General features: G+C 35.1%; 1 long non-coding RNA gene across 1 annotated transcript in view; it reads left to right on the top strand.

Annotated features, from left to right (window-relative positions):
* The first annotated feature begins 11,306 nt into the window (after positions 1–11,306).
* LOC150060888 (uncharacterized) overlaps positions 11,307–24,475 on the top strand; it is a 65,290-nt gene continuing 52,121 nt past the window's right edge. The window contains exons 1-2 of the long non-coding RNA XR_016536173.1: positions 11,307–11,343; positions 22,448–22,650. This is a non-coding gene — a long non-coding RNA (uncharacterized LOC150060888). The remainder of the gene's footprint in view (positions 11,344–22,447; positions 22,651–24,475) is intronic.

Below are 24,475 nucleotides of genomic sequence, written 5' to 3'. Positions count from 1 at the left end.
AAGCAGAGCTCACACCAATACTCCTCAAGCTCTTCAACGAAATGGAAAATGAAGGTTCTTTACCAAACTCATCCTATGAAGCCACTATAACCCTCATCCCCAAACCAGAGATTCATCAGAGAAAGAGAACTATAGACCTATTTCTTTGATGAACATCAATGCAAAAATTCTCAACAAAATACTGGCCACCCATCTAAAACAACTCATCAAAAAAATTATACACTATGATCAAACTGGATTCATCACAGGGAGGCAAAGCTGGTTCAACATACGCAAATCAATTAATATAATTCAACACATCAACAGGAGCAAGGACAAAAATCACATGATTGTCTCAATAGATGCGGAAAAGGCATTTGACAAGATCCAACACCCCTTTATGTTAAAAGCTCTGGAGAAACTAGAAATCCATGGAACATTCCTCAATATAATAAAGGCTGTGTATGACAAACCCACAGCTAGTATTATACTTAATGGCGAAAAGCTAAAGCCATTCCCTCTAAAATCAGAACGAGACAAGGATGCCCACTCTCTCCACTCCTCTTTAACATAGTATTAGAATTCCTAGCCAGTGCAATAAGGCAAGAAGCAAGCATAAAGGGGATCCAAGTAGGGAAAGAGGAAGTAAAACTATCCCTCTTTGCAGATGACATGATTCTGTATTTAAAGAATCCTATAGTCTCTACTCCCAAGCTCCTTGAGCTGATTCAAAACTTTGGAAGGGTAGCAGAAGCAACTCCTTTCACAATAGCCTCAAAGAAAATAAAGTACCTAGGAATTAGCTTAACTAAGAATGTAAAGGACCTTTTTGATGAAAACTTTAAAACTCTAAAAAAGGAAATTAAAGCAGAACTAAGGAAATGGAAAAACCTCCCATGCTCCTGGATTGGAAGAATCAACATTGTGAAAATGACAATCTTGCCAAGGGCTATCTACAAATTCAACTCAATACCCATCAATATCCCAATGGCATTCTTTAAAGAAATAGAAGAGACAATCCAAAATTTCATATGGAAGAATAAAAGACCCCATATAGCAAAAACACTTAGCAGAAAGAACAGCGCTGGAGGAATTTCAACTCCAAACTTAAGACTCTATTACAGAGCTATAATTATCAAAACAGCTTGGTACTGGCACAAGAACAGGCCTGAAGACCAATGGAATAGAAATGAAGACAGATATTAAACCACAGACCTATGGCCACCTAATCTTTGACTAGGGAGCAAAAAAAATAATATGGAATAAAGATAGCCTCTTCAACAAGCTGTGCTGGCAGAACTGGTTGAGCACCTGCAGAAAACTAAAGTTGGATCCTTCTTTAACACCCTAAACTAGAATTAACTCCAAATGGATCAAAGACCTGGAGGTAAAAGCTGACACACTGAAAACTTTACAAGAAGGAATAGGAGATACAACTAGGCCGCCTTGGCACAGGTCAAAACTTTCTTAATAAGGACCAAGAATCACAACAAATCAGAGAAAGTCTGGATAGTGGGACTGCATTAAACTGCAGAGCTTTTGTATGACAAAGGACATAGCCAGTAAATTAAATAGGAAGTCTACAGAGTGGGAGAAGGTCTTCACCAAGCAAACAACAGACAAAGGCCTCATATCTAAAATATATCAACAGTCAAAAAATTGAATCATTCCAAAACTAATCTCCAAAGTAACAACCATCCCATTAAAAGATGGGCCAATGACTAAAGAGAGTCTTCTCTGAAGAAGAAATAAAAATGGCCCATAGACACATGAAGAAATGCTCAACATCTCTGATTATAAAAGAAATGCAAATCAAAACAACTCTAAGATTCCACCTCACTCCACTTAGAATGGCCAGGATCAGGAAAACGAATAACAACAAATGCTGGAGGGGATGTGGCCAAGAGGGATCACTACTACACTGTTGGTGGGAGTGCAAACTCGTTCAACCACTATGGAAAACAGTATAGCAGTGCCTCAAAAGACTAAACATAGAGCTCCCCTATGACCCAGCAATTCCACTACTTGGCATTTACCCAATTGTCCAGAAACAAGGACATACTAAATCCACTAGCACAACAATGTTCATTGCAGCACTATTTACCATAGCAAAGATATGGAACCAACCCAGATACCCCTCAGTTGATGAGTGGATCAACAAGATGTGGTGTTTGTACACAATGGAATTCTATGCTGCCCCATTTGTTAGGAAATGGAAAGACTTAGAAAAAATCATATTAAATGAAGTAAGCCAGACTCAAAGGAACTTAGGCTCAATGGTTTCCCTCATTTGTCATAATCAGTAGAATCCTTGGGCTCCACTAGCAGAGATCTGCAACAGAGCAAAACCTTGATACATAAGGCCATATAGTGTGAAGCTAATTGAAAGGACCTCCAGGACATTGAAACAAAAGCCATATAACGAATGATTGTTGTCCTTAATGTACTATGTTATCTCTCATCTCCTTTGCTGTCCCTTGGGTAGCTCATATTGTTACAGTATTTCACTTTGTTATCTGATATATTGGATTTATTTGTATTTGGTTATTTGAAATTGGATAGGGAAGGGGGGAAAACCAAGACTGGGGTGCGGGGGTGGGGGGAGGGTAATGGGGATCAAGACATGTGAAAGGGTATCAATGTATGTGAATTAATGCACCTTCTATCTGGCAAATATCATGTAACCCTTTTATTAATTACAATAAAAAATATAGAAGAAGCAGAAGCAGAAGCAGAAGCAGAAGCAGAAGCAGAAGAAGAAGAAGCAGAAGAAGAAGAAGAAGAAGAAGAAGAAGAAGAAGAAGAAGAAGAAGAAGAAGAAGAAGAAGAAGAAAACAACTACTCTTAAGTTTAGTGATAGAAATGTCCTCTTGGAAATCTCATTTTCAATGAAATAAAACCATATGTTTATATAGAGAAAAAAAAAGTGAGATCTAACCACAGAGAGAATAATAAATTACCTTTACCTGACAAGCAGCTTGAATAATTTTGATGTTTAGTTTTCATTTACTTGTACTTTATTAAATATAAAAAGAAATTAAAATTTTATTAAATATTACTATTAACTGTGCAGTATGTATATTTAGTATGTACTAAGTATGTATATAATCTAAACAATGGATTTACTTGAGTAAAATAATAAGTTGAAGTACAAGCATCAGTGAAGTACAACATGAAAGAAACCAATACACAAAAATTCTTTAAAAGAGATAATGGATTCACCAATCGTGTCAGTGAAAATTCAGTTATATATCAATGAGGCAGAACAGAAAGCATAAATTATATCAAAGTTATAATTGAATATTTGATCTTTAAGGAATAAAACTACTTGTCTATAGACCACACACCAATTCAATAACACAGGTTTGAACATTTTAAATAAATACTGGTCACTCAAAATTGTTGTATTTCATTTGAATAATTTAGTACAAATAGTGCTTAGCTTGGTGAGCATGAGGATTTTGCTTCTGCTAGCCAGCTACAGTTTTGTCGACACAATGGAACCACAACAGCCATGAAGCTTTCCCTTAGAGAAGAAGCACATCCACTCATACGCATGGTTCCTATAACTTGGATTGTTTTCTTTTAATTGCCCAGATTTCTGTCTCAATGAATCTCACACATTCTCATGTTCATATTTGATATCACCTGTACAGAAGCTCTGTTACTCTCTTCTTAGATAAAATGATAGCTCTATCATTTTTCATATTTTGTATTTTATTTAAAAATGATTTTGTCTACAAGTTTATTATTCTTTGGTCTGTTTTGCTATCAAAAGAAAATTAGTAAATTACATGAGATGAATTAACTTGTCAATGTAATGTTATATTGGATATATTAATGTAATAATGGCAAAAATAGGTCAATTGATATATAGGATACCTTTGAGAAAACACATAAGAAGAGTGCTATGGGCCAAACAATAGAAAGTACATGATTATCATAAATGATACATGTGAGTATTTTTCAAATTGAAAATCAACAGCCATTCATAAATGTAAATGTGCACAGGCTAGCAGCCAGTGGCTCACACCTGTAATTCTTGCATTGCAGGAGGCTGAGATCTGAGGATCACAATTCAAAGCCAGCTTGGGCAATAAGTCTGTGAGAGAATACATAAGTATGCCCACTTTCTTTACAGTCATTTCCATATTAAAAATCATCATGACCAATGCTGATGATTTAGAGTAGATCTATTTTTTGTTATTGTCTCTTTAAATCAGCATTGCAGATAGAAACAGACTAAATGAAATATGTTGCAATTTTTCCCAACTTGACCAGCAACTCCAAAATGCTGTGTTTGGCAGTATTGAGTTAGTGGCCTAAGGGAAGTGTTCAAATTGTTTGGCAAGACTCATTCTCTATATTGATGTTATTTTTATCTTCCTAAAAGAAGCTGTACAAGAATGATTAGGTAGAAGAACTCTGGATTTCTAATAGATACCCTGGCCTTTAAATCTGTCTTCTCGCAAGCTGTGATGTCCTAAAGAAACACTTTACTCAAGGGGCCATTAGGCAGAAATGCTTTTTCCTGATAAACGATGTCCTTCCCTTTGAATTTGTCTTTCTCAAGGTGGTTCTTTATTTAAGTGCTACCTTAAAGAATGGGGAGCAAGTGGGGAAAAAATAAAATCACCTTATAATCTCATGCCTAAATCCTTACTTTTTATTTTGGTCATTATCTAATTACATCCTTAAAAGAAATGTTTTTGCAATCATTTTCAGAATAATAATGTCCATGCTTGATGCATTATCTCATGTATTTATTCTATAAAGGTGAATATGGGTGAGAGGTATGTAAATACTTGAAGCCTATTGACAGTAGCCACATGAACACTCCTCAGTGAAAATAAAATATATTGCCTACAGATATGCAGAGGACAATAACATGGATCATTAACATGGATCTCAAACATAGGTCTAAAAGCATGGATTAGACTAAGCTGGCAGAGGTAAACGAGAGAGAGAATGACTGAGGGAGGGGAAGAGGGAGAAAGAGAACCAGAGAAAGATTGAGCTTCAAAGAGGAAATAGTTACCCTTCTAATGACAGTAGAAGTAAAATAGCAAATACAACAACAAGCAAGAAATATTGATAACTGTTTAATAACCAGACACATGTAAGGGTATTTTTCTACGCATGAGGAAAAGCCTGAATGAGACGTATGGACTCTGTTCAAGGAAAGACTGAAGGACAAGTAACACAGAGATGTTTTTTAAGTCTCAAGAGGTGAACATAAATCTGAATTACCCATGGAATTTGTCTCAAGATACCTACTTAGACTCAGTGAGTAATTGGAGACAACTGACCTGAGAGTTGCATACAACATTTACAATTAAATAAAAAGTCTTCCCCATACTATATATTTAGGGCATACTGCATATTCTTTCTAGATAATGGAATTTACAAAGTTAATTTGAATAGAGTTTATCTCTCCTCTTTGAGAAAGGGATTCAATGTGTTGCAAACGACATAAAAATGCTGGAAAGAGGTGCATCAGAATATATGCTTATTTCTTTCAGATTGTCTTCTAGGATAGGAATTTCTCTCACTTTTGGGTTATAGACAAAGTGCCATTTAAATCTTAATGTTGCTGTATGGAGCCTCACAATGAGAACCCGATAATGAAGACTAATTTTCTTGTAGTAAGTGGTTCTCCATGTCGTGATAACTAGGTAGGTTAATGATGAACATACCCCAACAAGATAACTTAGTCTTTTCTTTTTCCCCAGGGCTGAGGACTGAACTTGGGGCCTTGCCCTTGCCAGGCAAGTGCTGTTCCACTGAGCTCAATCCCCAGCACCAACCTGAAGTCTTTTTAACTCATGAAACAACAAAAGTAACTAATATACAAACAAGTATGGTCCATGTAACATAACTCATCCTATTAAAAGACTATATATAAATGAACAGCCATAATAAACTCACATCTCTAAGTGAATTCATTTCTACATGTCAGAAAAGCAAGAAAACATTGCATATCAGTTTTTCTCAAGGAAACAATACCACCAAACTTTTTACCTCAAGGAGCCAGCTTGTCTAGAAGAAGATTTAGACTGGCAAGTTGAGAAATCAGATCAAAGCCCAAGAGCATTTCTAGTGATCAACTTTGTCAGAATTCATTGACTATTTTCTTGGGCTCCAGAGACCAATTGTTAAGAAAGCTCTCATAAAACCTTGCAGGAAAGAGAAAAACCTTAAGAAAATGTGAAATAAAACCAATATTCCTATTTCAACTAACCAAATAAGCATAGATGAAGGACAGGGGTGAGGGGGGATAAATGGGGACCAAGACATGAGAAAGGGTATGAATATTTGTGAAATAATGCACCTTCTATCTGTTGAATATAATGTAACCCTTCTATTAATTACAATAAAAAATATATGGAAAAAAGTTTAAAAAAAGAATATGTAAGTAAAACCAAGAATATGTAAGTAAAACAAGGTTTAAAGAGCTATAAATGCTGGCAGGGCTAATTGTTTATGCTCATGAAAAGGGTTTTCTTTATTAACAAGGGTGCAACCTGTGCAAAGACTGTTATATGGCCCAAAATGGGACCTTTTGCAAAAATTGGAAAGGCTAAAAGAGGCCTACTTTGCTCTGAGCAAAAGAAGGCGTTTAATCTCCTATGTGAAAGAAAGCTATATTTTTTTCAAACAATTATCCAGACATAGATCTGCTGCCAATTGCTCCAAGTCTCTCTTCCTAATGAGAAATAAAATGGCCATTTATTTAAAAAACAAACAAACAATATTCCACGCTTTCCTGGCATTTGGATTTCTCTTCTATTACTGGATCACTGATATTGCCATAGTAGGCGAAAAGTCCATCTCAGATTCAGGTCATTGGCTCTGTGTCATATTTTTATTTATTTATTTATTTATTTATTTATTTATTTATTTATTTACTTACTTACTTTTCCTTATTTTCTGTGCTTCTACCCTATCTGTAGTTGGAAATGCCATCATAGTTCCCAGCCTATTTAAATAAAGTTCTCTAGCTCCCTGTATGAGGAGTAAATTCATTCACAACTAAATGTTGAAGTTTGATTTAAAATATAAGCATCTAAAATAAATATTCTAAAAATAAACAATCAATAAAAATTAGGTGCACAGATACCATATATCTCTCTCTTCGTTTGTTAATATAATTGTGTATAGCAGAGGTGAGCAGGTATATTTGAAATTTTTTGATGATTCTAAAGCAGATTTTTCTTGGTAATGGTCATTCTAACAGATATTAGGTAGAATCTCAGTGTTTTTTGCTTTGCCTCTCCTAATGTCCAAAGATGTTGAACATTTCTTCTTGTGTCTTGGCCATTTTTCTTCTGAGAAGTCTTGCTTCGTCATTAGCCTCTTTTGTCATTGGGTTGTTTCCTTGAGGTTTTATTTTTGATGGTTTAATTTTTGAGCTCTAAGTATTTCTGGATATTGTGCTTTTGTTTGTTGTATAGCTGATAAAAATCTTATCCCATTCTGTCAATTTTCTTTCTAGCTTGTTAGCTATGTGATGTGCCATGCAGAAACATTTAAATTTGATGCAATTTCATTTTTTAAGTTGTTCTTTGACTTATTACGTCTCCTACAATTCTATTGCCAGAAGCCCTAGTGTTATTGTTGTTCCTTCTTGTCATTGTTTTATGGTTTTTTTGGTGTTGCATTGAAGATATTAATATATTTGGAACTGATGCTGACACAAGGAAGTTCATAAAGATCCGGGTTCAGTTTTCCACATGTGGGTATCCATTTTTTCCAACACCATTTTGAAAAGGATATCTTCTAGCCTGTGCTTTGATCTCCCTTATCAAATATTGGATGATCTTCTATTTTTGTTCCATTGGTCCTCAGTTTTTCAGTTCTACTTTTGTGCTAGTACCAAGCTGTTTTAATTACTATGGCTTTGCAATAGTATTTGAAGTTTGATGTTATTCTTCCAACACTGTTCTTCCCCCTAATGATTGCTTTTGCTATTCAGGGTCTTTTTTATTCTGCACAAATTTTTGGATTGCTTTCTCTATTTCTCTGAAGATGTTGTTTGAATTTCAATAAATATTGCATACACAGAGTTGAAAGTATCCAATTTGAGACCTAAAAGTACAACAAATCTTAATTTGAACCATAGGGTCATTTGTATATCAACTTGTTTCTGCTCCATAGAGGTGTTTGTAATCGAACTGTACAACCAATTATGTTTTAGTCAGTGCTGATGACATGGTGAGTTTCTATTTAGTACTTGACTGCTAGCATTTTAAGAAAGGGCTTATTCTAATATTTGCTTCAAAAATATTTCTCAATTCCTGTTTATGTTATAGCATTTATTGATTTGTGGTGTATGCTTCATTCTTTATTAGAAGCAACAAAAAAGGAATGAAGTTTAAATATAAGAAATAGAGATTGAGAGAGAAAGGTAAACAAAATAGAATCAAGAAAAGACGGGAAAGTGGGAGAAAAATATGGGAAGAGTTAACAATGTACAAGAAGTAATGTACTCATACCTTGTCAATGTAACTGCAACCCCTCTATATATCACCCTGACAATAAGGTAAAATTTTTAAAAGCAAGTGAGAGAGAGAGAGGAAGGAAGGAAGGAAGGAAGGAAGGAAGGAAGGAAGGAAGGAAGGAAGGAAGGAAGGAAGGAAGGAAGGAAGAGAAGAGGGGACAGGGAAGGAGGGAGGGAAGGAAAGGAGAGAGAGGAAGAAAAGTAAAGAAAAGCAATATGGTAACTGGGCATGGTGGTTAACTACTGAAATCCTAGCTACTCAGGAAGCTGAGATCTGAGGATCACGGTTCAAAGCCAGTCTGGGCACTAGAGACTGTGAAACTCTTATCTCTAATTAACAACTAGAAAATCAGAAGTGGCACTGGGCTAAAGGGGTAGGGTAGTAGACTTGAGCTGAAGAACTCAGAGACAACATCTAGGCCCTTGGGTAGGGCAGCAGCATTGAGGTGAAGAGTTCAGCGACAGCACCCAGGCCCGAGTTCAAGTTCCATGACTGACAAAAAGCCAAAAGCCAAAAAAAAAAGAGGAAAGAAAAGGAAAGAAAAACAATAAAGGAAAACATAATCTACTTTAATGACTACTAAAATGCTGGAGTTGTAACAATACAACTGCAAGAGCTATGTTAATTATGACTGCTAAAACTAGAGGAGAAAGGGTAATTGTGATTAGTTCATTTACAGAAATAAAAAATGAATATAAAAATAGATGCTTACAAAGCATGAAGAAAACACAGGCACTTTAGCTCATTTCATTGGAAGTTTGTAATATAAACTTGAAAAAGAACAACCTGGGGTCCATATGCTTTGATAAAAGGTTACGTGTATTTACAAACTACTACAAAAGAATAGTATGATTTTCACATATAAAAATGATTATAAAGCCAGGTGCAGAGACTCACACCTGTAATCCTGGCTACTCAGGAGGATGAGATCTGATAATCATAGTTTGATGCCAAACCAGGCAGGAAGGGCTGAGATTCTTATCTCCAATTAACTACCAGAAGACTGGAAGTACAGCTATGGTTCAAAGTGGTAGATCACTTGCCTTGAGCATAAAACCTCAGAGACAGTGCATAGACCCTGAGTTCAAGCCCACAAACAACAACAACAACAACAAAATTAATGTTTCATGAGATAGCAATGCTTAATTCCCTACTTGGAGTTGTGTACACCACATATACATACCAAATTACTTCAGTGTACTACATAGAGATATATAAATATCATATCCCAATACAATAAGGTATTATACAAATGCAAAATATTTATTCTTGGAATGAAAGCGAACATGAAAGGAAGAGGACAAAAAAAGGAAGCATTAAACGCTTCATCAAAACAACATAAAATTTTCAATAGTGTTGCCTCCACTCTGTCTGGCAGTTTTAATACAATGGTAAGTAATCAAACTTAAATAGTTGCATAAATTTCCTCCAAGTAACAAAACTCCTTGGACTGAGCTGTCAAAAATAATAAAAGTAGAACTTTGTCATTCAGTCAGCAAAGGCCCCAAAGAGAGTTAAATGAAAACAACAGATGAATGTCCTGCTTTTAGCCAAGAACATTTCTGATGGTGCTAATTATCGTTTTGAACATAAGCACGGCTTAGGTGTTAAAGATTGGGAGAAAGGCTGCCAAGTTCTGAGACTGTGTCTATACAGGCCCTTGGAATCTGACATGTCAGTGGTTTAACTCCTTCTAAACTGCTATAGGCCATTTTCATGGCTAAGTAGAAGTAGGGTTCCCTAAATTATGTTTCATACTATACTTCATAATAACACCATAATAAGCACAATGCTCACCCTTGTTTCTCTTTCAAAGTGAACTGAGATCTAGGTTTATTTCAATCAAGTAAGTACTACATGAAAGAATCTTCTACCTTAACAACTTTCTTTGAATTTAGGTTGAATGATAAACTTTCCAGTAAGTTTAGTGTGTCTGAGTATGTGTGGATTATAGAGAGGTCACTGGATAAAACATAAAAATGGTAAGGGAAGGCAAATTAATTGATCCAGATTTTGGGGTGTACTTGTAATGAAGTGGGAATATGCATACATAGTATATCTCTGGATATATTTCCTTTTTGTGGTAATATTCTTTTATTTATCTCTAGAAAAATCTATGCATGTCAAAGCAGGGAAAATAGAAAGAGTCCTACATTCTACTCAGGAGACCTGTCCTGTCAGTCAATTGCGATTTGTCTGACAGTACATGAACAATATAGCTGGCAGTTAGTCATAGATCTTACTATTCATTGTAAGTGACACAATGACTTTACCTTATTTTTTATAATCCTATGGCTAGAAACTAAATATTAAAAATTTCAAGAATAAGCTCTGTGAACTTCTGAGTTAGGAGCAGTTCATGTCTGTTTTTTAGTAAGTATAGTCTCAAAATTACACTAGATCTCTTTGTGAATGTCTTTTTTAAATTTCAATGTTACAGTTATATTCACCAGAAAGAAGGTGCTGTACTTCTCACACATAGATATCCCTTCTTATGTTTTTATCCCTATTTCCCTCCTCCTACATCCTCCCTCATTTTCCCTCCTATTTCAAATAAACAGGTAAACATCTATATAATATACCAGGTAACAAAGTGGGATATGTAACAATATGAGATTAACCAAAGGGCAACACAAGAGAAGGGAGAAAAACATAAAGAGTAACAGCCACTTATAATTAAGCTCTTGTTTCCATGTCCTGTAGGTCCATTCATTTGGCCTCATCCTATATGGCCTTATGTATCTAGGGTTTGAGGTAATGTTTAATTACTTCAAAAACATCTTATGTCACAATGCCTGGAATACGGAACAGCAGTTGGATGCAATTCTACAATGTACTTCTTTCATCATGGACTAACTGGTAGGTGAAATAATCTAGAAAGATTTTGTACAAGTAAAAATGTAAAGCTACAATGTAAATAACCTTTATTTACTGGTGATGCTTGAATAACAAATAGATTATAATATTTCTATTATTACAGAAAACACTCTAGGATCTTTACATGCACTAATTCATTTTGTCTGCCTAATAATCTATAATATAGTTATAGTTATTAACACTCCCTCAGGCAAAGAAGCTTCAAAATATGAAAATAAAAATTAGAGAGACACAGTTGGGTCCCTTTGTAGCAAAAGAGTAAGATAAAGAGTTAAATTTAAGAACATTTCTCATTCTCCCTTGTCCTTTAGATTGAACCATATGACAAGTTTCTACTTACTGATACTAATGAAGTTTTCTGTGAGAGCTTTCAGAATTTCCTTTACAAGGGAGCTACATATAATGCCAGTTTTTGAGCTCAAATTTTGTCTTGATATAAGTCATTCAAAAACCGTCTGGGGTCACAGAACATAATTCATACATAAGGCATCCTGAAACTGGAAAACACATTGGCTATTTGAAGAATAGAAATGATATATCAGCTTTGAAGTACAGAGTTTAGAATATTTCTTAATGTGACAAAAAGAAACTTTGAGTGCTATTATAAGTATATATATATATATATATATATATATATATATATATATAGAGAGAGAGAGAGAGAGAGAGAGAGAGAGAGGGAAGGAAGGAAGGAAGGAAGGAAGGAAGGAAGGAAGGAAGGAAGGAAGGAAGGAAGGAAGGAAGGAAGATGGATTCTGGCTCACAGTAATTTTTGAAAACTTGGAGTTCTAGTTTTCCTTAATCCATTGTTTTTTTTGTTCTAATCTGTTCAATGCCTACTGTATAACCATATATAACCACGATAGAACCTCTGCTGAAATCACTTTTCTGTAACATCTTTTCTAGGACTGTCCACAATGCCTTCTACTTGATCCTCCACCTTATCTTCAGTGTGCTTCCTATCATCAAGTTCTCATAAAACAACCAACTTGATCTTTTTAAGAAATAAGGTCTCCTTGACTCCAAAACTTTGCTGGATTCCTATCACTTTTTTTCAGATAAAATCAGAATTTTCTTAAGTAGTGTTCATAGCTTTTCCTTATGTTCCAAACCTGTATTTTTTCCCTCTGCAAATCAACCAAATTATAGTTCTAAAATTGAAGTGATTAGTGGGCCCTGAAAATGTCTAGTGCTTTCTCACATCTTGTCTTTAATCATCCCATAGAAGTAGCCTGTTTTCTCAAAATCCATTTGATCCACTTGAACCTTAACACTGATTTAGGATATGATTTAAATATAATTTTAATATTCAAAATCCCCCAATTCTCTGAGCCCCAAAGTATTTTCCCTTGTCTGGAAATTCTGGCACAGAGTTCATACCTTCTATAGCATAGTTATATAGAAAGCCATATACCTTTATATGTGCATATGTATGCATGATCTGGAAAGCCTTCATCTTATTTTAAAGATTATATACATCATTCTGGTCCCAACCTTCCTTCACATCAGAACACACAACTATATAGTTTTCTACCAGAAAATGTTTGATTGTTTTACAATTTTAAGATGTTAGTATGTTGTTTATGTATTACAAAGTAGAAGCAGAAAGAGATGCTGTATCCAACTGTATCATGTGGTGATGCTATATATCTGACTTACATTTATCTCAGCTCTAACAAAAAAGTTTTCATATATTAACATATATTAATGAATAGAGTAGCCATCTGTTAAGTAGTTAATTCTTATCACCAGAGATACAACCCTATAGATGATCCTTAAGTCAGTCATTTAACAAACATACGGTAGACTTCAGAAGTTTCTTGTGTTTTTTAATCTGACAATAATCGCAGCTTGAGTAATTAATGTCAGAATGTATTGTTTCAAAGCCATTTACATATTTGTGTTAGTTATATACATATGCATCATATCTCACAAATATCTTTGAGAATGTAACATGATTTATATTGAAAATTTTGTTCAAGTACAGCACTAGAAATAAATAGCAGATAAATTTGTGGCATACAAATAAGATGAGAACATCATGGAGATTCAAAGAAAAACCCAAGAGTTAGCCCCCTCCCCCTCACAAAGACACCTGACTCCTTTGTTTTATTGTTCAGAATGCTTTATGACAGAAACTTTGTCTAAGGATGACAGCATTTCATCACCTTCATGAGATTCTTCTTCATGAGATTCTTCTTCTTTTCAAATATTGGTAACAACACTCTTCAACTACGTCAGCGAAGTAGAAAAATCCAAGACAAATCCCTGAGGGTACCAATTAGGGCTAAATATGGCAAGGCCTACTTTTGAGGTTGGGGAAAATGGGGAGATGACAAAGGTTAATATAAATGGCAGATTTCACAAGGACTTGTTGATACTCTAGCCCTGTCAACCCTAGAAGATTTTTAAATTTCTCCTCCACCTCTTCATCCTCCTGCTCCTCTTTCGTCTTTCCATTTTCCTTTTACTTGGTGAAGTAGGTAGGTAGGTGGATAGACGGGTGGATTTGGGCTCAATTATAATGTATAGTGTCATAATACATAGCCTAAAACCATATACATTAGTCTTATTGAATAATGTGCCAATAAAAAAACATAATCATGCTCGGACTATTTTTGCCTATTTCTTTTGCTTGGATGATTCAGTATCTGTTTGATAGACAGCAAGGCAGTTTTTAGCTTGTTGCCACAAGTCAACAAGTGATGCATGTGCTCATGTACAAGTATGAATATGTGTGTTAATATATTATCCAAAGAAAAGATTTCTTTGTTATTTCAAAATATTATGTAAATAATTAAGCATTAAATCATCATTACTTATTGATGATGTATATGATGATACTATAATGATCTAAACAATGCTGTGGTCTGGCTTAATGGATGAAATAAGCCATTATGTTGCAGAGATTTGAGAGTGAAGCATGTAGTAAGTCAGTTCTCAGAGGAAGAAAGGAAACATCCCTATAGCAAAGAATGCTGAAATCAATGATACACCAAAATGCCTTGAAAATCTGAGGTAATTTTACAAAGTTCTGAGGATAGTTGAGGTGCAGGAGAGAAGATAAACAATACAAAAAACAAAGGCTGGGCCTGGTGGCTCATGCCTGTAATCCCAACTACTCAAGAGAATAAGATCTGAGGATCAGGGTTCAAAGTCATCCTGAGACACATCTCCAGTGAACCTCTAGAAAACAGGAAGTGGGGCTTGGCTCAAGGGTAGGGTGGTAGCCTTCAGCTGAAGAGCTCAGGGATAGCACCCAGCCTACCTAGCTCAAGCCACATGACCCACACACACACAAAAATAAGATACAAAACAATTGATCTATTCCCCAACTAAAAGCAATTATGGCACATATACTCATACCCAGAAAATATTTTTATAGTAATGTAAGGAGTAAAATTAGTGTTTAATAAGTCCTTATGTTTAGCCTGTCACTGTTTCAATTGTACAAATACTATAAAAAGCAACTTCTATACTCTCCATGTTACAAATATGAGGTAACATGGAAAAAAATTCAAATGCATTTAATTTATGAGGCACCAAGTTAATGAGACAGAATTCTGAATGGAAATGCCTTCTCTGTCTCTTACTACACTCTCTCTGCTCCTTGTACAGCAGGACAGATATTAGATGAAAAAATAACATTTATATATTCCCTACCAGATTAAAAACATGTATTCTATTTGTTAAAATGAATTTTAATCAATATTAACTAAAATCCTATATTTAAAATAAACCGTGGTTGTGCTAGTAGCTTTATTTTATTCTAGCTAGTAATATTTTGAATAAATGGCCAGAAGCAGAACTACTGTACATAGGGTAGTTCTCTATTTACCTTTTGAAGAACTTCCACTCTGCTTTCCAGAGTGGTTGGACAAGTTTACATTCTCTCTAACATATTGGCCTCATCCATACGAGCATCTATTATTAAATGTATTCTTGGCAGTGGCCATTCAAACTGGATTAAGGTGGAATGTCAGGGTCGGTTTGATTTGCATTTCTTTTATAGCCAGAGATAGTGAGCATTTTTACATGTCTGTTAGTCTTTTATTTTTTACTTCTCCTTCTGAGAAGTCTCTAGTTTTTTGTGTGTGGGGTGGGGGGTGGGATCTGGGCACTGTCCCTGAGCTCTACAGCTCAAGGCTACTGCCCTACCCTTGAGCCAAGCCTAACTTCTTGGTTTTTTAGAGGTTAATTAGAGATAAGAGTCTCTGGTCCTTTTGTGTCTGGGCATACTTTTGAACCTTGATCCTCAGCTTGAGTAGCTAGGATTACAGGCGTAAGCCACCTTCCTTGGCTCTCTTCAATTCTTTGGACAGTTTATTAATTAGGTTGGTACTTGTTAGGGTATAGCTTTCAATCTGCCTATATTATGCATATTAGATTATTGCTTGTTTTATAGCTGTCAAAAATCTTCTGTTTTGTAGGCTGTTATTTTAGCTTGCCATGCAGAAACTTTTTATTTTGTTGCAATCCCATTTATTAAGCCTTCCTTTGATTTGTTGTGCTTCTGGGTCTTTGCTCAGTAAGTTTCTCCTTTTCTTTCTTGTATTAGTTTCATGTCTTACATTGAGGTCTTTTACACAGTTTGAATTGATGCTGGTAAAAGGAGATTTGTAGGGCACCAGGTTCAGTGCTCTGAATGTGGATATCCAGTTTTCCATCACCGTTTGTTGAAAAGGCTCTCTTTTGTTCAGCCTATATTTTGGGCTTCTCTATTATTGGTTATGAGTCAGTGGGTGTACCTCTAAGTCTTTTATTCTGTTCTGTTGGTCCTCAGGCATGTTTTTATACCACCAAGGCAAGGTATGGAATCAGCCCAGAAAATTTCCAGTGGATAAATGTGGTATATATACACAACAGAATTTTACTCATCCATTAGAAAGAATGATATTGTATTATTTTGAAAAGAAATGGAAAGACCTGGAAAAATTATATTACATGAAGTATTGTCCAGAGAGACAAAGGTTGCATGTTTTTCTCATATATGGAAAAAAGAATTAACTTAGAAACATGGAAATGAATATATTAGGTGGTGTGAAAGAATATATTGAAATACAGCAGATTCAAGGAGAAATAAATTCTTAGGCAAAGCCAAAGTTCAACCAAATGAATGGGTATTTGAAAGGCATAAGGTGAGGTCATGGGTACTGCAGAAGATGAATGAAATGAGAACATAGTCAAGAATTTTATGTATGTTCTGCTAAATTAAGAAAAGTGAAGGAAGGCTAAGATTGGGATAGATGGGAAAGAATACTGAAAAAGGTGACACTGATCAAGGTGCATTTTATTCATAAACCACTTTGTTGAATGACTATTCTTTTGTTCAAGTACTTAAAAGATGAAAATTAAAACAAGATAGACCTACTATAAGGAAATAAAATCTGTATTTCACAAATGAAAATTAAATAAATAAAATGAAATTTAATCAATATTAACCATGTTCAACTAAGTTCAATTTCAAAAATTCAAAGACATTGGAAAAAGAGAGTGCTCTTAGTAGTAGGTGACGTGCAAAAGGAAAAAAAATTACAGTAGCTTAGAAAGAGGAATATATTGGTTGTCTTAAGTGTGATATAACACTTAAAGCAGAACAGGATTGTTCTGCTTCCACTGCACAAAGCAATCAGAAAATAATTAATTCTGCAGAATTCTCTGTGGTATATTCATGAGCAGAAATAGTATAGCTAGAGCTCACTCTAAGAAAATTAGTCAGAATATTCAAAGAACTAAAATTATACTTAAAGAAAGTAGGAATGTCAAGCTTAGAAGAATACATACTACTATATGGACAACTAGTTAAGAAAAATTTTGTTTTCCAAATAAAAAAGCAGGAATATTTTTATTTCAAAAGTTGAAGGTTAATATGAGGAATAAAAACATATACAATGAATGATAAAATAAGTAAACAGTGGTGAATATTTTTGGAATATTTGATGAAAATGATTTGTAAAAAAAATGGAAAAATAGGACAATACTAACAGAATAATAGATTTGACCAGAAAAAATAAAATCTGTTTACTGCTAAAATTTCTGCAGTCCAAACCTACACAAGTGGAAGATGTTAAAATGTCATTGAAGCTGCTTTTTATTAAGAAATGGTTAGTACCCAAAAATAAAAAGAGCTTCCTTAGTCAATGCAAAAATATTACACAGTTCAATATTTTTTTCATATAATTTTTATTGTAATTAATAGAAGAGTTACATTATATTCGCCAGATAGAAGGTGCATTAATTCACATACATTATTACCCTTTCTCATGTCTTGGTCCTCATTTCCCTCCCCCCCACTCCAACCCCTCATCTTGTTTTCCCCCCTTCCCTATCCAATTTCAAATAACCAAATATAAATATATCCAATATATCAGATAACAAAGTGAGATACTGTAAAAATATAAGATAACCAAAGGACAGCAAAAGAGATGAGAGATAACATAGTACATTAAGGACAACAATCAATCATTATATGGCTTTTGTTTCTATAAACTAGAGGTCCTTTCATTTAGCTTCATACTGTATGGCCTTATGTATCTAGGTTTTGCTCTTTTGCAAATCTCTGCTATGAGAGTCCAAGTTTTCTACTGATTATGACAAATAAGGGAAACCATTGAGCCTACGTTCCTTTGAGTATGGCTTACTTCACTTAATATGATTTTTTCTAAGTCTTTCCATTTCCTAACAAATGGGGCGATGTCATTCTTTCTGACAGCAGCATAGAATTCCATTGTGTACAAATACCACAACTCGTTGATCCACTCATCAACTGAGGGACATCTAGGTTGGTTCCATATCTTTGCTATGGTATATAGTGCTGCAAGGAAAATCGTTGTTCTAGTGGATTTAGTATGTCCTTGTTTTTGGATGATTGGGTAAATGCCTAGTAGTGGAATTGCTGGGTCACAGGGGAGCTCAATGTTTAATCTTTTGAGGAACTGCCATACTGCTTTCCATAGTGGTTGAACGAGTTTGCACTCCCACCAACAGTATAGTAGTGATCCCTCCTGGCCACATCCTCTTCAGCATCTGTTGTTATTAGTTTTCTTGATTATGGCCATTCTAACTGGAGTGAGGTGGAATCTTAGAGTTGTTTTGATTTGCATTTCTCTTATGGCCAGAGATGTTGTGCATTTCTTCATGTGTCTATGGGCCATTTTTGTTTCTTCTTCAGAGAAGAGTCTCTTTAAGTTTGTGGCCCATTTATTAATGGGATGGTTGTTACTTTGGGGATTAGTTTTGGAGTGATTCAATTTTTTGAGTTGTTGATATATTTTAGATATGAGGCCTTTGTCCATTGTTTGGTGAAGACCTTCTCCCATTCTGTAGGCTTCCTAATTTAATTTACTAGCTACGTCCTTTGCCATACAAAAGCTCTGCAGTTTAATGCAGTCCCACTTATCCAGCCTTTCTCTGATTTGTCGTGATTCTTGGTCCTTATTAAGAAAGTTTTGACCAGTGCCAAGGAGGCCTAGTGTATCTCCTATTCCTTCTTGTAAAGTTTTCAGTGTGTCGGCTTTTAACTTGAGGTCTTTGATCCATTTGGAGTTAATTCTAGTGCAGGGTGACAAAGAAGGATCCAACTTTACTTTTCTGCAGGATATTAATAGTGGATATTAATAGTGTATTTAATGAAGCATTTCACAGTAGCAGAAAGTCACATGGAAAATTATTACAGAAAGAGATGTCCAATGGGGCGAGAGCGTGGCCTAGTGGTAGAGTGCTTGCCTAGCATGCACGAAGACCCAGGTTTGATTCTTACATATACAGAAAAAGCCAGAAGTGGTGCTCTGTGGCTAGCCTTGAGAAAGCCCAAGGACCGTGCTCAGGCCCTGAGTCTAAGCACGAGAGAGAGAGAGAGAGAGAGAGAGAGAGAGAGAGAGAGAGAGAGAGAGAGAGAGAGAGAGAGAGAGAGAGAGAGAGAGAGAGAGAGAGAGAGAGAGACAGGGATCCAATTTCTTTATTAATTAGAGAAAAGACAAGGTGATATTATTCCATATTCACAAAATTGAAAACTTTACGAATTTCTAATTCCTGTAGCATTATGAAATGATGAGAGGTTTGAAGCACTATTGGGCGAGATTTATTTTACCTCATACACTTTAGGGTAATTTTTACAAATGCTAATTACTCCCAATCTTAGCCTTCTCTCGCTTTTCTTAATGTTATGGGACATACATTGAATTCTTGACTGCATTCTCTCCATTTGTGTTCATTCATCTTCCACTATCCCCTTGCCTCCACTCCATGCCTTTCAAATGCCTATTTCCTGGTGTTTATTTTGTTGAATTTTGGCTTTGCCTAAGAAATTCAAAGAATTTCTCCTTGACTCTACTGTCTTTCAATGTACACTTGTGTACTACCTAACCTATTTACTTACATGCTTATAAACTATTTTTCCACATATAAGATTACATATATAATACAATACAACCAAGCACAAATGTTACACATCTAGATCAATAGGTACGTATATGCTTGTAGAGTCATGTTCACAGCATTGTTGTTGGTTAACTACATAATGGAAGACACATAAACACACAGATTGTGAAATGAATGAACAATGCTACTCTTATTGAGCAAACTAACTACATAAAATCCAAATGAGTGTATGAAACACATGTGTTGAAACCAATAGTGGTAAATACCAAGACAAACCATAGTTGTTGTAATATGCCTATATTGTGAGAGAATTCACAAACAAAGCCAAGTAAGACTATAGCATTAGACAGTAGCATTATATTTTCATTGTCCATAAAAAATGAACTAAAATTATGCATGCTCATTTTAGACTAATGTTTCTCTCTTAGAGGCAAGTGTTTGTAATTTTTACATTACAATTAATTTAAAGCAAATATGATAACCTGTTAATTATATCTAACTTTGAGTGATGATTATATAAGAATATTGGCCACATTCTTTCATGGACTCTTCTCTTTTTAAACATATGCACATATAAATTACAAGTCATCTATCCAATCTCAAAGAAAACAAGGCACTTCTTATCAGGTAAAAATGAAGCCAGACTCAAAGAAACATAGGTTCCCTCATTTGTAATAATTAGTATATGTATACAATTCTCCTAGCAGAGGATCAAACTAGCTAAAAACTATGTATATGTGGCAATATAGGATGAGGCTAAGTGAAATGAACTGCACGGTATGGATAAAAAAAGGTTTATCTTTATGATTGTTACTCTTAATATACTATGTAAAGGTATTTCTTCCATATTCTTTTCCCCTGAAGGTTTATTTCATGTTGTTATTGTATCTGACTTTGGTACCTGGTATATTGCATATATGTTTATTTGAAATAGGGAAGAGAAAGGGAAAAATAAGATGATTAGGAGGGGGTTGGGAGAAAGTGGGAGAAAATCATGGCCAGGGGTATAAATATTCAAGAAGTATTGCACCCCCTATCTGATGAATGTAACTGTCACCCCTCCATACATCATCCCAACAACAAAATACAATTAAAATTTTTTCTCAATCTTTAAAACGCAGCTCAAAGTGGCATTACTTCTTATTTTTATAAAAGATCACATAAGACTTTTGTGGAGAAATAGTGGAATGGGATGACAACATAGATTTCTGCTGAGGAAAACTGAATTGGCTTCATGAACCTGTAATCAATTCGAAATTGTTCTTTTATGTCTTTATTTAGTTGTTTTTTTTAAAACGCTATATAGCCTAAGCTAGTCACTTGAGTGCTAGGATTATAAATAAGCCTGTGCCACCATGCTCAGGAAAACATGATTAAAAAATCCCATCTACTATTTTAATGATCTCATTGTTTTCTTACATTAGTTAAATTAATGCTCAAGATTGTATACATTAAAGCCAAGTCTATATCTAAATAGCGACATTTCAAAGTTTGAAGAACTACGAACTATCTTAGCCTCTTTATCTGCAGTCCCAGCATGACTCTTAGCTCAGCTTCATCAACTGCCTTTGAATTTATGGATCCCAGGAAAGTAGAAGCATTGTAGCTGAATTGAGAATTTTCTATTTCGACATTTAAATATGGGCAAGCAATCAGACTCAGGATGACTCGTCTGTCACTCTTCACTGATTTTTATATGCTTGTGCCTACTCTGAGGCCTTTCAATTCCTCTCTGAACATCTTTGGGAAATATTACTGTGGTACTCAGTCAACCAGGAGAGCTTAACAAAGACTTGGCCAGTTTTATTCACAGAGATGAAAAGCTGGGAGCCGCATCAGTGGTCACGTTCAGAGCTCTGTCAGGTTAGAATGAATGGTGACGCTGGACTCATTTCTCAGCTGGCCCAAGGATATCTGTGGGATTTTTGTAGGCAGGAAATGGATGTCAGTGCAGCTTCTGGCTAAGAAAGTTACAAGAAGGAGGAAAGACCAACGGAGGTATTCTTTAAAATCTTGGAGCATCTGTTACTCCCTTTTCATTCCAAAATGTTGCTTTTCCAGACCTTACCTATGCCGATTTGGGTGAGCCAAAAACAAAGGGAGAAAATGCTGCCTAAAATAACAGCAACAACAGTGAAATGTATTCAAGCCCCTGGACACAAAAACCAGGACTGAAGGGTCAGGTGCCTGACATGGTATTAGAACGTTGTTATACAGAAAACCTAGATGAAGTCAAAGGGACAGCGTTTCTGGTTCAGGGGCCCAAATCCTTGTTCTCAGAAAGGCTGCTTCATATTTCACCAGGGTATCACTTCATCTTTAATTCATCTCTCCTGTTCAAGCGGACTTACTTTTGCAATGGAGTGAGCAAGCAAAACTCACCCAAATGAAGAAAAACAATGGTGGATTTATTTGCTAGTTTGTCGTAATTTCGCCTAGAGCAGCAAATGTCACACTGAGGACTCATGCCTATTTAACACAGAAATCAAGATTCAGTCGTGTGAGCATGGAATGGTAGTTCTGGTGTGCAGAGACTTTTACTATTTTATTTCAAAGATCTGGATATTTTGGAGTATCTAATTGTTATTGAACAATAAGTGTTTACTGAAGAACTAAAATTTGAACTCAGGGCATCACAATGATTCGGTAGGCAATGTACAATCTATGGCACACCACTAGTACTTTTTTTCTTCTTGTTATAATTCAGGTAGTTTCTCATGGTTTTACCTGGGCCAACCTGGAATCGACCTTCCCATCTATGACTTTCTGCATAGCAAGGATCACAGACAATACCAATATTTGTTAAATGACATGGAGTTTACCTAATTCTTTGCCTTGGCTGGCCTTGAAAGACAATTTACTTCACCTCTGTCTAACAATGAGCTGAGATCACAGGTTGAGCCACCATACCAGGGTAAGTATTAGAATTAATTTATTACATCATGTAATAAAGGCTATTTGCTTAGTTCTCAAAGTAATTGATATTGGCTGTAAATTTTGACCTAAACTTCAGCCATTTTTTGACTCCATCTTAGAACTTTTTTTTTTTTTTTGCCATTCCAGGGGCTTGAACTCAGGGCATGGACACTGTCTTTGAGCTTTCTCAAGGCTTTAGCACGTTACCACTTGGGTCACAGTACTACTTTCAGCGTTTTTCTGTGTATGTGGTACTGAAGAATCAAACCCAGGGTTTCATGCATGCTAGATAAGCACTCTACAACTAGACCCTGCCCTAGGCCCCCACCTTAGAATTTTTTCATTATTATACTATGCTTTATTAGTATTTGAAACGTGAAGCATAAATAAATATATTACAGGAATCAGACAAATACTCTTGATGTCTTCTCTAGTTTTGATGAAATTGGGTAAATTCAGAAACTGGAAGATGGGGACCTATGTAATTTCATTTCAGATAATTTTTTTCAACAATTCATAAATTACATAAATCATATTGTCATTTAAAATCCTAAATGAAAAATAGTCATGATTAATTGTATTCATTACCAATATTTTGTGGTAAATTATAATTTGATCTAATTTCAGTCATGATGGCAGAGTCCAAATAAAATTTTTTTGCAAAATTTGTACAGCACAAACTTCATCTGCCAAAAATATTCTAGGTATCTTTCTATATGATAAAAACTGGCATTTTCTACCAAGTGCATATTTACTTAAGCATATATTTATTCTGCTACTTTTGTAAGAAATGGACTCAGGCTATAGGAACAGGAAATAGGATGTAGTTGAGCTATGGGACATGGTTGAGTGTGGCATTGAAGTATGTTTATAAATGCCAGCCTTCACCTTTTTAAATGTATAGTGGTTTCTATTTTCTAATTGGGCTGTGTTTGACTGAAGGTAGGAAATTCAGAATAGAAATGTGACACAGAGAGTGATGTTTACATCTGTATTGTCTTCAGATAGCAATGCTTTCCATTAAAAATGCATCTGGGTATACTGTCATTTTTGTCTCTATGCTAGAATAATAGATCCAATGAAAACTGTGTCAACAATTTAAGCATTGCATAACATCCGTGTTCTTTTTTTCATATATTTTGATTGTAATTGATAGAAGGGTTACATTATATTTACCAAATAGAAGGTGCATTACTTCACATACATCGATACCCTTTCTCATGACTTGGTCCCCATTTCATTCCTCTCACACCCACGCCTCATCTTGTTTTCCTCCCTTTTCCAACTTCAAATAACCAAAAATGCACATATACAATATATCAGATAACTAGGTGAAATACTGTAACAATATGAGATAACTAAAGGACAACAAAACAGATGAGAAAAAGCATAGTACATTAAAGACAACAATCACTCATTATATGGCTTTTGTTTCTATATCCTGGAGGTCTTTTCATTTACCGTCATTCTATATGGCCTTATGTATCTAGGTTTTGGTCTGTTGCAAATCTCTGCTAGGAGACCAAGGTTTCTACTGATTATGATAAATGAGGGAAACCATTGAGCCCTTGTCCCTTTGAGTCTGACTTACTTCACTTAATATGATTTTTTCTAAGTCCATTTCCTTACAAATGAGGCAATGTCATTCCTTCTGACAACAGCATAGATTTCCATTGTTTATAGATACCACATCTTGTTGATCCACTCATCAACTGAGGGGTATCTGGGTTGGTTCCATATCTTTGCTATGGTTAATAGTGCTGCAATGAACAGCATTGTGTTAGTGGATTTAGTATGTCCTTGTTTCTGGACAATTGGGTAAA

This window comes from Megascapheus bottae, chromosome 7 (genome assembly GCF_031878675.1).
Source record: "Megascapheus bottae isolate mThoBot1 chromosome 7, mThoBot2.hap1, whole genome shotgun sequence".
Taxonomy (NCBI): Eukaryota; Metazoa; Chordata; class Mammalia; order Rodentia; family Geomyidae; genus Megascapheus; species Megascapheus bottae.
Note: the sequence above shows the minus strand (reverse complement) of the source record. Positions and strands in the feature narration are given on the sequence as shown.